At 38.1% G+C, this 12,179-nt stretch overlaps 1 protein-coding gene across 1 annotated transcript in view; it reads right to left on the bottom strand.

Annotated features, from left to right (window-relative positions):
• DOCK7 (dedicator of cytokinesis 7) overlaps window positions 1–12,179 on the bottom strand; it is a 225,709-nt gene that overhangs the window by 113,099 nt on the left and 100,431 nt on the right. The window lies entirely within an intron of this gene.

The raw sequence follows: 12,179 nt of genomic DNA, 5'->3' as shown, positions 1-12,179 counted from the left end.
ACAATATAGTTGTTGAAGAAATGGGATTATTTTTGTGTAAATTTTTCTTGAGGCTAGAATTTGTTTGTATCCCTGTAGTGACATTTAACATATTCTTGTTTTCTATAAATTCAGAGTTGGATCAAGAGCCTTGGTTATATTTAGGCCTGAGGTTTTTTTTGGTAAGATCATTCCATAAATAGTACCGTGTCCTATCAGGAGGAAAATATCTCTTTTTGTGCAGTTAGTAGATGGTGATCAATGCCTAAATCCATTAGCTCCATTAAGGGCTGCCAAAAGATAATACCCTCTCAGTCTTTATTTAATAGCTGGAATATCTCTATGAAGAGCAATTATCCTCATCTATTATTTGCTTAGCCAGTGAACCATTATATATTATAGAGAGGAATAAATGCTGGACTCTTTTCCATTATTTTCCAGTTTTCAAAATAAGCAGTAGGTGCATTACAATCCTCTAAGAGAAATTCATTCGTTTTTTTTTTTTTTTTTTTAGCATCACTTATAAACTCAGGGACCAAACATATGAATGGGTTTCAGTACACTGCAGGTATTATCTTTATTGATGTTCAAATTGTTCTCTCTTTAACAAAGGAAAAAGCCAACTCAAACTGGCTCCTGCGTCCTTGTGAGTCAGTCATAGTAGTCTTTGATGCCTTCTTGCTATCTGTTATAGCAAGATGTTCCAAGGTCTTCTATCATTTCTCCTCAGACCCAGAATCAACCACTTCTCCAAGGAGCTTTGGTTCTCTGCATGAGAAATGTTTTTCCAAGCCACAGTCTGGGCATTCATTGTGAGTTAGTCATTGTTTCTAGGCCATTTAAGTAGAAAGGGTGAGGGGGAAATGCTTTTAACGTGAAATACATTCTGAGTTCATACTGATACTTCAAATTCCAATTTAAGACTATTTATTTAATTTTATTATAAGATTTTATTTAATCTTTTATCTTGTAACACTGAGAATCATTTTGAAGGACATCAATTATGAAAGAATTAGAATATCACTTAATTACTTATGCATATTATTCAAAAACTGGAGTCTTAAGGAACTCCAGTTTTCTATGGCTATCCAGAAGAGGATAAGCCTACCAAGACCGAGAAGGCACCTACAGAGAAGTAGGGAAAAAAACCATGAGAGTGCAATGACATGGAAGCCAAGGGAAAACAGCATAAGAAGAATTAAACAGTTAAGTGTCAACACTACTCAGGGGCCAAATGAGTTAAGAATCAAAAAAGGTCAACTGGACTAGCAACATGAAAGTCACTGATAATATCAGGCTGGAAACAGATAAAAGTAGGTTCAAGAGCAAGTTGTTAAGAAAATGAAGTAAGTGAAACTCTGAAAAGTGTAGCTGTAAAAGAGAGAAAGATCATGCAACAGTTGAAGACAGAATATGAGCATTTTGTAAGCTTTTTAAGATTGGAAAGGTTTGAGAAAAAAAAGAGACTGAGTCTACCAGGAAGAAAATGGGAAAACTGGAGAAAAGATAAGTGAGTGATTGCGAACGGGGGTGGAAATAAAAAAGCCATGCGGGCACGGAGGGGGAGGGACCCCCTTCTGCGAAGAAACAAAGGGAAGAGAAAGAGCAGCTAGGGAAGTGTAGGACAATATCTGGACAGGAGAAAGACTTCGGACTGAGCCTGAGAGGGATCCTATCTCCAACTGCAGAGCTTTCTTCACACTGGGACCGGCTCCCAGTTCACGCACCTGGGGAGGAGGGAAGCCAGCCCTGGGTGTGGTGGTAAGTCAGGGGCACAGTCTGCAGTTGGAGAAAGTGGTTCCCTGCCTAGAGGGCTGCGCAATAGTACAAAGCCTGCTTGCGTCTGTCACCCGCCGTCCCCCCACCCCCAGCTCAGTGGCTGGGCCGAGGGCGCAGTCTGCAGGAGAAGGCAGCCCTTTCCCTGGAGTGCTGTAGGAAAAGACAAAGCCCTGCCTGCATCCACCACCTTGGGGGCTACGTGGTGAGGTCGGCGGAACTGTCTACGGTAGGACAAAGTGGCCCCTCCCTGGAGTGTTGTGGAAAAAGACAAAGCCTGCCTAAGTCTGCCTGCGTCGGCCACCCCCGGGGATCGGCGGCGAGGTCGACTGCACAGTCCGCAGAAGGCGGTCCTCCCTGAAGTGCAGCGGCACAGACAAAGCCAGCCAGGGCCACATATCCGGCCGCGCTGAGAGGAGCTTCCCCAGTGCCAGAGCGCCTGGAGCAGGACTTTGAATCCTAGACAAGCACAGTGTCAGGGGAGGGGTAGGAGAGAGACGGACCACCCCGTCTGCGCCTGCGGCACAGTGAGGATGACTCAGAGTCCACCGGGTCCGGCTCCGTGGAGAAGAGACTGCGGGGTCACCATTTCCCCTACCACCAACCACCACCACCAAGGTGGGGCTTCAGGGATCACTCCCTGGGCCCATAGTGGAGGTGGGTCCAGACTGCACCAAACCACGGCCCTTCGCACTGGGTAACTGCCTATGTACCAGAGCGGGGCAGACCCTAAGGACAGCTCCTCCAGACAAGTGCAGCAGCATTGCCTGGATGAGCTCTAGGTCAATTCTGGAAATATAGATATATTCTCCCCCCAACTCCCATTTCTCCTCCTTATCTCTTCCCTCCCGTAGGCTGGTTACTCTGGTTATTGGTCTGTCTAAACAGACATATTTAATCCATTGTCTTGATACATATTCTACACCTCCTTCTTTACACTCCTTTCTCTCTCTCTGGAACAATTAAGCCATATAGTTTCTATGTCTGGGTAACTTTATCCTCCTTTCGTTTTTCCCGCCTCCGTCTTTGTTTTCTGTTCTCTCTATGGATTGAGTCTTTTAGTCTCTCTGCCTAGTCAATGTTTATTTTTCTCCCCCCTCCCTGCCCCCCACCCCGCTCCTGTCATTTCTCTCTTTGTATATGCTCTTCAAACAGCACCGCCTCCACCCTCTTCTTTACTTGTAATCGGTGTTTTGGGGTTTTTGTTTTTAGCCTTTAGTTTTCTGTTTTTGTTCATTTGTTTGTTTGTGTTATTTATTTGTGTGTTTCCATGTTTTTGTCTCCTGTTTGTCTATCTGTTTTCCTTTACAGGGCTACTCCAAGAAACAAATCAAAGCACACCTGGTGGAGGGTCCAAAATATCACTACGAGTAGGGTAATAAAATAACCAAAGTCACAACAACAGAGAACAAGTAACAATCTCTGAAAAAACACCTCCTGAAGGGCCAGGCCCTGAACAGTGTATGACCCTCCTTTAACAGAGCAGTGCTCACAGGTGCAGAGCACACAACAAACTTTCAAAACGCATAAGGGACAGAAAACTAGCCAAAATGACGAAACGGAAGCATTATCCTCAAAAGAAATTCCAGGAAGTAGCAACAACTAACAAATTGATCAAAACCGATTTAAGCAATATAACTGCACTAGAATTTATAATGATAGTCATAAAATTAATTGCTGAGCTTGAAAAAAGCATAGAGAATAGGAGAGAATCTATTACTACAGAGGTCAAGGGACTAAAAAATAGTCGTGATGAATTAAAAAATGCTATAAATGAGGTGCAAAATAAAATGGAGGCGGACATAGCACGGACTGAAGAGGCAGAGGAGAGAATAGGTGAATTAGAAGATAAAATTATGGAAAAAGAGGAAGCTGAGAAAAAGATTTAAAAAAATCCAGGAGTACGAGGGGAGAATTAGAGAACTAAGTGATGCAATCAAATGGAACAATATCTGTATCACAGGAATTCCAGAAGAAGAGAGAGAGAAAGGGGCTGAAGGTGTACTTGAACAAATCATAGCTGAGAACTTCCCCGATCTGGGGAAGGAAACAGGCATTGAAATCAACAGGCACAGAGAACTCCCTTCAGACATAACTTGAATTGATCTTCTGCACGACATGTCATAGTGAAACTGGCAAAATACAAGGATAAAGAGAAAATTCTGAAAGAAGCTAGGGATAAACATGCTCTAACATATAAAGGGAGACCGATAAGACTAGTGACGGATCTATCTACTGAAACTTGGCAGGCCAGAAAGGAATGGCAAGAAATCTTCAATGTGATGAACAGGAAAAATATGCAGCCAAGAACCCTTTATCCAGAAAGTCTGTCATTCAGAATAGAAGGAGACATAAAGGTTTTCCCAAACAAACAAAAACTGAAGGAATTAATCACCACTAAACCACCCCACAAGAGATCCTAAGGAGGGTTGAGTGAAATGTTGCAAGGACCACAAAGTACCAGAGACATCACTACAAGCATGAAACCTACAGATATCACAACAACTCTAAACCTATATCTTTCAATAATAACACTGAATGTAAATGGACTAAATGCTCCAATCAAAAGACACAGGGTATCGGAATGGATTAAAAAACAAGACCCATCTATTTGCTATCTACAAGAGACTCATTTTAGACCTGACGACACCTTCAGATTGAAAGTAAGGGGATGGAGAACTATCTATCATGCTGCTGGAAGTCAAAAGAAAGCTGGAGCAGCCACACTTATATCAGACAAACTAGACTTTAAATGAAAGGCCATAACACGAGATGAAGAAGGGCATTATATAATAATTATTGGGTCTATCCATCAGGAAGAGCTAACAATTATAAATGTCTATGCACCGAATACAGGAGCCCCCAAATATATAAAACAATTAATCACAAACATAAGCAACCTTATTGATAAGAAGGTGGTAATTACTTTAATACTCCACTTACAGCGATGGAAAGGGCATCTAGACAGAGAATCAATAAAGAAACAAGGGCCCTGAATGATACATTGGACCAGATGGACTTGACAGATATATTTAGAACTCTGCATCCCAAAGCAACAGAATATACTTTCTTCTTGAGTGCACATGGAACATTCTCCAAGATAGATCACATACTGGGTCACAAAACAGCCCTTAATAAGTATAAAAGAACTGAGATGATACCATGCACACTTTCAGATCACAATGCTATGAAACTTGAAATCAACCACAGGAAAAAGTCTGGAAAATATCCAAAAGCATGGAGGTTAAAGAACATCCTACTAAAGAATGAATGGGTCAACCAGGCAATTAGAGAAGAAATTAAAAAATATATGGAAACAAATGAAAATGAAAATACAACAATCCAAATGTTTTGGGATGCAGTGAAGGCAGTCCTGAGAGAAAAATACATTGCAATCCAGGCCTATCTCAAGAAACAAGAAAAATCCCAAATACAAAATCTAATAGCACACCTAAAGGAACTAGAAGCAGAACAGCAAAGACACCCCAAACCCAGCAGAAGAAGAGAAATAATGAAGATCAGGGCAAAAATAACAATATAGAATCCAAAAAACCAGTAGACCAGAGCAATGAAACCAAGAGTTGGTTTTTCGAAAAAATAAACAAAATTGATAAACCCATGGCCAGGCTTCTCAGAAAAGAGAGAGGGCCCAATGTTTACAGCAGCACTTTTAACAACAGCCAAATTATGGAAAGAGCCTAAATGTTAATCAACTGACGAATGGATAAAGAAGATGTGGTTTATATATACAATGGAATACTATTTGGCAATGAGAAAGAATTAAATCTGGCCATTTGTAGCAACGTGGATAGAACTGGAGAGTGTTGTGCTAAGTGAAATAAGTCAGGCAGAGAAAGACAGATACCATATGTTTTCACTCTTATGTGGATCCTGAAAAACTTAACAGAAGTCCATGGGGGAGGGGAAGCGGGGGAAAAAAGTTACAGAGAAGGAAGGAGGCAAACCATAAGAGACTCTTAAATACTGAGAATAAACTGAGGGCTGATGGGGGGTGGTGGGGAGGGGAAAGTGGATGATGGGCATTGAGGAGGGCACCTGTTGGCATGAGCACTGGGTGTTGTATGGAAACCAATTTGTCAATAAATTATATTTAATATTAAAAAAATTTTTTAATTAAAAAAAAGATTGGAAAGGTTTGAGTTTGATTAAATACTAATGAGAAGAATCCAGGTGAGACAGAGTCTGCATACATTAGAACAAAAAAGTAAAGATTCCTGAAATGATAGGAGAGAACAGGATCCAAAGCACATAACAGATTGCCCTTAATTATGCTTGTAATTCCTCATTGTAGCAAACATTTGCTGAGTATGCAGTGTGCTAGATACTAAGAATATAGAGATAAAAGACAAAGTTACTGACTTCACAGAACTACAGTCTAAAGGGAGAATCAGACAAGCAAATAATTATAATGTAGTGTAAGTGCTATGAACATAGAATATCACTGAAGCCCACAAGAGGACCTGAGACTAAAGAATCTGCCAACAAGTTTCAATGAAAAATTTGTAAGTAGGATAAACAAGCAGAACACACAGAAAAGCAAAACACACTATGCTTCCCCCCACCCCTCAGAATCTCTACATTATCATTACTACTGTTTTAGCTTTGTGGACATGGCCATGATTGGCCTTTTCCCATCTTTAAAGTCTCAGAAAACCTCACCTTTACCCTCCCCTGCCATCACATCACTTTGTTATTCTATTTACAACTCTTAAACAATCTGCTTAAAACAATCCTAAAATATCTTATACATTTATATATTTTTTCTTGTTTATATATCTCCTTTAATAGAGTCCAAACTCAATCAGGGCAAGAACTGTATCTATCTGGTTAACTGCTATATTCCCAGTGCCTAAAACAGTGCCTCATATTGAATGAATGAATGAATGAATGAATGATACAGAATGCACATAAATATTTAGTTACTTAATACTTCAGGGAGTTTGGATTCCAGATTAAATGGAAATTAATTAAACATAACCTATAAGCTATGTTTGATTTCCAATAAAAGACAGTTTTAAATTGAACGTGTTTCCAAAGATAAAAAGCATACAACTGAATCCAGATTCTTTTCCATTTGACTATTAATTCCACTAATAAATTCCCACATATAACTAGTAAGTCTTTACCTTGCACTTATAATACTTCTTCAGAAGAATTTCAAATCAGCAGTGAGAAGGCAGACTAATGAAAAGTGTGGAGATAGCACCTAGCCATTTAGGGAAAAAAGATGAATTCATATTTCACTCCTCCTCAAAATAAATTCTAGAATAATCAAAGGTTTAAATAATAAAAATAAAGCCAACAAGTACTAGAAAAGCTTTAAAGAGACCACATTTTATAGGTGAGAAGGCATTTCTGAGCATGAGCCACAAACATAAAAGACAAATTTTAAAGCCTTTGCAGAAAAGGTGGTATCAATACCCATAGGTGGAAGACAAATGACAAACTGGAAAAACACTATTCACTACACATAAGATAAGGACTATCCAAAATATGTAAATAATTCCTACAATTAGTCAGAAAGAGACAAACAAAAAAGGGGGGGAGGAATATGGGGAGAGGGGACTTATATAATACTCAGGTAATTCACAAAAAGAGCAAAATAGATGGCCAGCAAAATACACCAGATGTTTTTTACCTATTAGATTTACTGATATCTTTTGTTTTTCTCATTCAAAGCATTGATAAAAATTCATGGGAAAAGAGCAACTCTCATTACTCTTGGCAGAGATGTAAATTGGTGCAACTCTTTTGAAGGATCATCTGACATGAGAAATCATAATGTGAAATTCAACACCACGACCTTGTTGTTTAAAAACATTTATACACACACAGGAAGACATTTCTGTGAGTATTGTTTGCAATTAGAAAACTGGAAACAACTTAAATGATCATTAATAGGGGAAGACTTAAATTATGGTACATCCATATAAATAAATGATTATGCAACCATTAAAAAGGATACATCAATCTACAGGCACTCAGGAAAATAAATTTTAAAATATGAAGGTCTTGAACCAATTTTTTTTTTTAATATTTATTTTCGTGGGAGAGAGAGAGATTGAGCAAGGGAGGGAAGAGAGAGAGAGAGAGAGAGAGAGAGAGAGAGAGAGAGAGAGAGAGAGAGAGGATCCAAAGTGGGCTCTGAGCTGTCAGTGCAGATCCCAATACAGGGCTTTAACTCAAGAACTGTGAGAACATGACCTTAGCTGAAGTCGGAAGCTTAACCCAGTGAGCCGTCCAGGCACCCCTATATATGGCATGGATTATATACAACACAATCCCATTTGTGTTAAAAAAAAAAATTATATATAGCTACTCATCTAAGGGATCTAGTATGACAGAGCCCAAAATGTTAATAGTGAAGAGTCAGGATTTTTATTGTTTACAAGTTTCAGAAATACCTGGATTTCCACAATAGGTACTTTCAGCATAAAAATTTAACATTTATCAATAATGAACATGGGAGAAAAAAAGTAAGATAAATGAAATGATTTCTTCAAAGGTCACTCATCTTCTGGATCTGCACCGTCCAATAAAATAGTCTAACGAGACTACTAAGCACTTGATGTGTGCCTATTCTAACTGAAATATGCTCAAAGTACATAAAAATACCAGATTTGAAAGACTTATTAAGAAAAAAGAATATAAAATATCTAATTAATGTTTTTATATGGATCACATATTGAAATAATTTTTTATATACTGGATTAAATACACTATTAAAATGAATTTCACTTGTTTCTGTTCACTTCTTTTATGTATATAACTCATACTATATTTCCATTGAATAGTGCCTGTTCTGGACAAAGAGAGGAAAGGGAAGCCAATGTATTAATCTGGCAGTATTCTTCACCTTGGCTAATATAAATATTTCTATTTATACATGTGTTTTTCTCAAGCTATTACTTTCAGAATCTTCCTACCAAACATTAATTCAAAAACAAATGATCACATTTTGTAAAGGAAGAAATTAAAAGGATTACATTCAGAAGATCCCAATGCCTTGTGTTTTATTTGGAAGTCACATCTCTGGAAGATTGCACAACCGGGGGAGGATAAAGGACTTTGCTTTGCTTGAAGCTTAAACAAGACTTCTAAATGTCCTAAAATGCCATGTAGCTAAAGTTTTGTATATTAGTTCTTAGAAACTAGAAATCCTTAGATTAGAGTCCGATTTTTAGTTTCTTACTTGGCAGAAATCATTTTAACTTTCATAACATTACTGGTTATATTTGATTAGGGTTCTATTTAAATAGGCACAAATTCAAGCAAAGATTAGATTCTGCCTTTGACAATGTGTACTCAGACAGGAGGTGGATGAAAAGGTAGATGTAAAATGTGTACTCAGACCGGAGGCATGAAAAGGCCAATGGAAAATCACTTATAAAATTGCTATTTCCGTTACACTTCCCATGCTGACACTCTTCCACAGCTCATAAATAGGCAAGTTATTTACTTTATGTATATTCAATAATATGTCAAACTACTATAAGAAAAGAAAATTATCCAGATATTTCTACCCAGGGACGATATACTATAAACCAAGAATATGTGATGACTGCCTTTAATCAGCTGTGTTACATGTAAAGGAATTATATAAATTGTGCAAAACGTGTTAATATTCTAATACAGTAACCAAAATGGAAGGAAATTCCTTCCTACGGTAAGAGTGTCCAGCTACTTTCATGTACTAGAAGGGACAAACTCAAAAATCTTTTCGAATTCTTTTCTCTAAAAAGTACCTCCTATGTCAAAAATGGTTGAGCATCTACTATATGCAAATGTTGTGCTTGGAAACTCCCATCTTAAGGCCCTATCATTCTCTTTTTCATCCCATATATTTATATTGTTTCTCAAATATGTAAGGCATTGTACTAAATAAAGTACTATAAGGGATACAAATTAAAAAACGATATAGATCTTGCCCATAAACAGCTTATAGTGCAAAAGAGATGAGAAGCTGGCCCATCTCAATTTCCCAACTAGAAGGTGGATAAAACATCAGGGTCGATAGTGTTAAGCCAGAAAAGTAGACAGTTTAGTTAAGAGGAGTTTCGAAATATGCCCTTCATGACCAATGATCACAACACTAACTTTTTCCTTTAAAAAGGAAAGAAAAAATTCAAGTTTCTTCAGTAGTTCTATATGCACTTTCATAATTCCATAACATTTAACAGTGGTGAAGGTAAGATGAAAATGAAGACTAAGAAATTTTTTTTGTTGTTCTTCTTTATTAGCGGAAGTATTTGCATATTTTTATTTACTTGGATTCTTTATTTCTCTTACAAATAGAAATATTTAGGGGCGCATGGGTGGCTCCATCAATTGAGCGTCCAACTCTTGATTTTGGCTCTGGTCATATCACGGTTCGTGGGCTAGAGCCCCGTGTCAGGCTCTGCACTGAGAGTACTAAGCCTCCTTGGGATTCTCTCTCCCTCTGTCTGACTCTCCCCCATTTGCATGTGTTCTCTCTCATTCTCTCTCAAAATAAATAAACTTGGGCCGCCTGGGTGGCGCAGTCGGTTGAGCGTCCGACTTCAGCCAGGTCACGATCTCGCGGTCCGTGAGTTCGAGCCCCGCGTCGGGCTCTGGGCTGATGGCTCAGAGCCTGGAGCCTGTTTCCGGTTCTGTGTCTCCCTCTCTCTTTGCCCCTCCCCCGTTCGTGCTCTGTCTCTCTCTGTCCCAAAAATAAATAAACGTTGAAAAAAAAAAATTAAAAAAAAAAATAAACTTAATAAAAAATGTATATGGTTCTGTATCAGACACTTAAACCATACAAAGGCTCAACAAAAGATGTAATTCCTTGTACCTACCAAGGGACTAAATGCAGAGAACATAGATTCTAGCAAAATTTTTCAACTCATGTCATCTTAACATGAGATTAAACAATATTCACCAATAAAACATTACTCTATGGGCATAAATGCATTGATTATTTCTAATTACCAAAAATAACTAATATATAATATTAGGATTATTTACTATACACCAGATAATGTTCTGTGCTTTAAAATTTTTAATTCTTAATCTTTTTTTATTTTTATTTTTTTTTAATTTTTTTTTAATGTTTATTTATTTTTGAGACAGAGAGAGACACAGCATGAATGGGGGAGGGGCAGAGAGAGAGGGAGACACAGAATCAGAAGCAGGCTCCAGGCTCTGAGCCATCAGCCCAGAGCCTGACGCAGGGCTCGAACTCGCGGACCGCGAGATCGTGACCTGAGCTGAAGTCAGACGCTTAACCGACTGAGCCACCCAGGCGCCCCTAATTCTTAATCTTTATACAACCCTGTAAGTAGGTATTATCTTCACTTGACAGCTGAGAAAATACAGGTACAGAAAAGCTAAGTAATTTGACCAACAGTCACAGAGCTGAAGAACGGCAGAGCCAGATTCCTAGTCAGCCAGCTTCTCTCCAGAATCATACTCTCAACCACTGTGGTAAACTACTTGACTGTAGCTCTTAAATCTAAAAGCCCTTAATCCTAAATCGTCAAAGGAAATGGTCTTTATTTTATACCAGGAAGAGGCATTGCTAAGAATAGAAATTTGGAAATGGTTCATGTTGTAAAGTTTTGCTTGACAATTTACTATTTAAACCGTGTAAGTACATTATGTTAAAACTTTTTCCTTTACAAAAAAGCTATTAACTTTATTTAAAAATTTCTCTCAGTCCTGATTACACACACATACACTGGTTCAAAGATCATTCATGTGATACAATAACTAACACTTTGAGTGCTTCCTATTTGCCAGACACTGTTCTAAGTGCTCTACACCTATCATTTCTTTTAATTCTCATAACCCTATTTAAGTACATACAATAACTATCTCAATTTACAGATGAGAAGACTGAGGTATGGGGAGGTTGCATAACTTGCCCAAGACCAGAAAGTTAGAGCTGGGTCTCGGATATGGATGACAGTCTGATTCCAGAGCCCACACTCTTATTTTACTATATTCATTTGTCAAGATAATGCATTGTTTTTTAAGTTGGCTTCACACCCAGCACAGAGCCCAATGCAGGGCTTGAACTCACAACCCCGAGATCAAGACCTGAACTGCAATCAAGAGTCGGACGTTTAACTGACCAAGCCACCCAGGCATCCAAAATAAGGCATGTTTAAAGGATTTATTATCTTCTCAAAAAGTTCTCAATGAGCACTCAAGAAGGCTAATCAGTAATAATTAAACAAGGGATTTGATATTTTTCCTTTTAATACTATGTTAGAAGCACAGTAGAACATTTGTTTTTGAACACACTATTAATTTGTTGGTTTTGTTAAATTTATGTTATCAAAATTGTTACCAATCTCACAAAATTCAGAAAAACTTACAACAAGCAAATTGTTTCTGACACTGGAAGTATATAATTCTGGCTTGACTGTACAAGATCACCT

This window comes from Lynx rufus, unplaced genomic scaffold (genome assembly GCF_022079265.1).
Source record: "Lynx rufus isolate CCGP_SWC_20201006 ecotype Redwood Valley unplaced genomic scaffold, mLynRuf1.p SCAF_2, whole genome shotgun sequence".
Lineage (NCBI taxonomy): Eukaryota > Metazoa > Chordata > Mammalia > Carnivora > Felidae > Lynx > Lynx rufus.
Note: the sequence above shows the minus strand (reverse complement) of the source record. Positions and strands in the feature narration are given on the sequence as shown.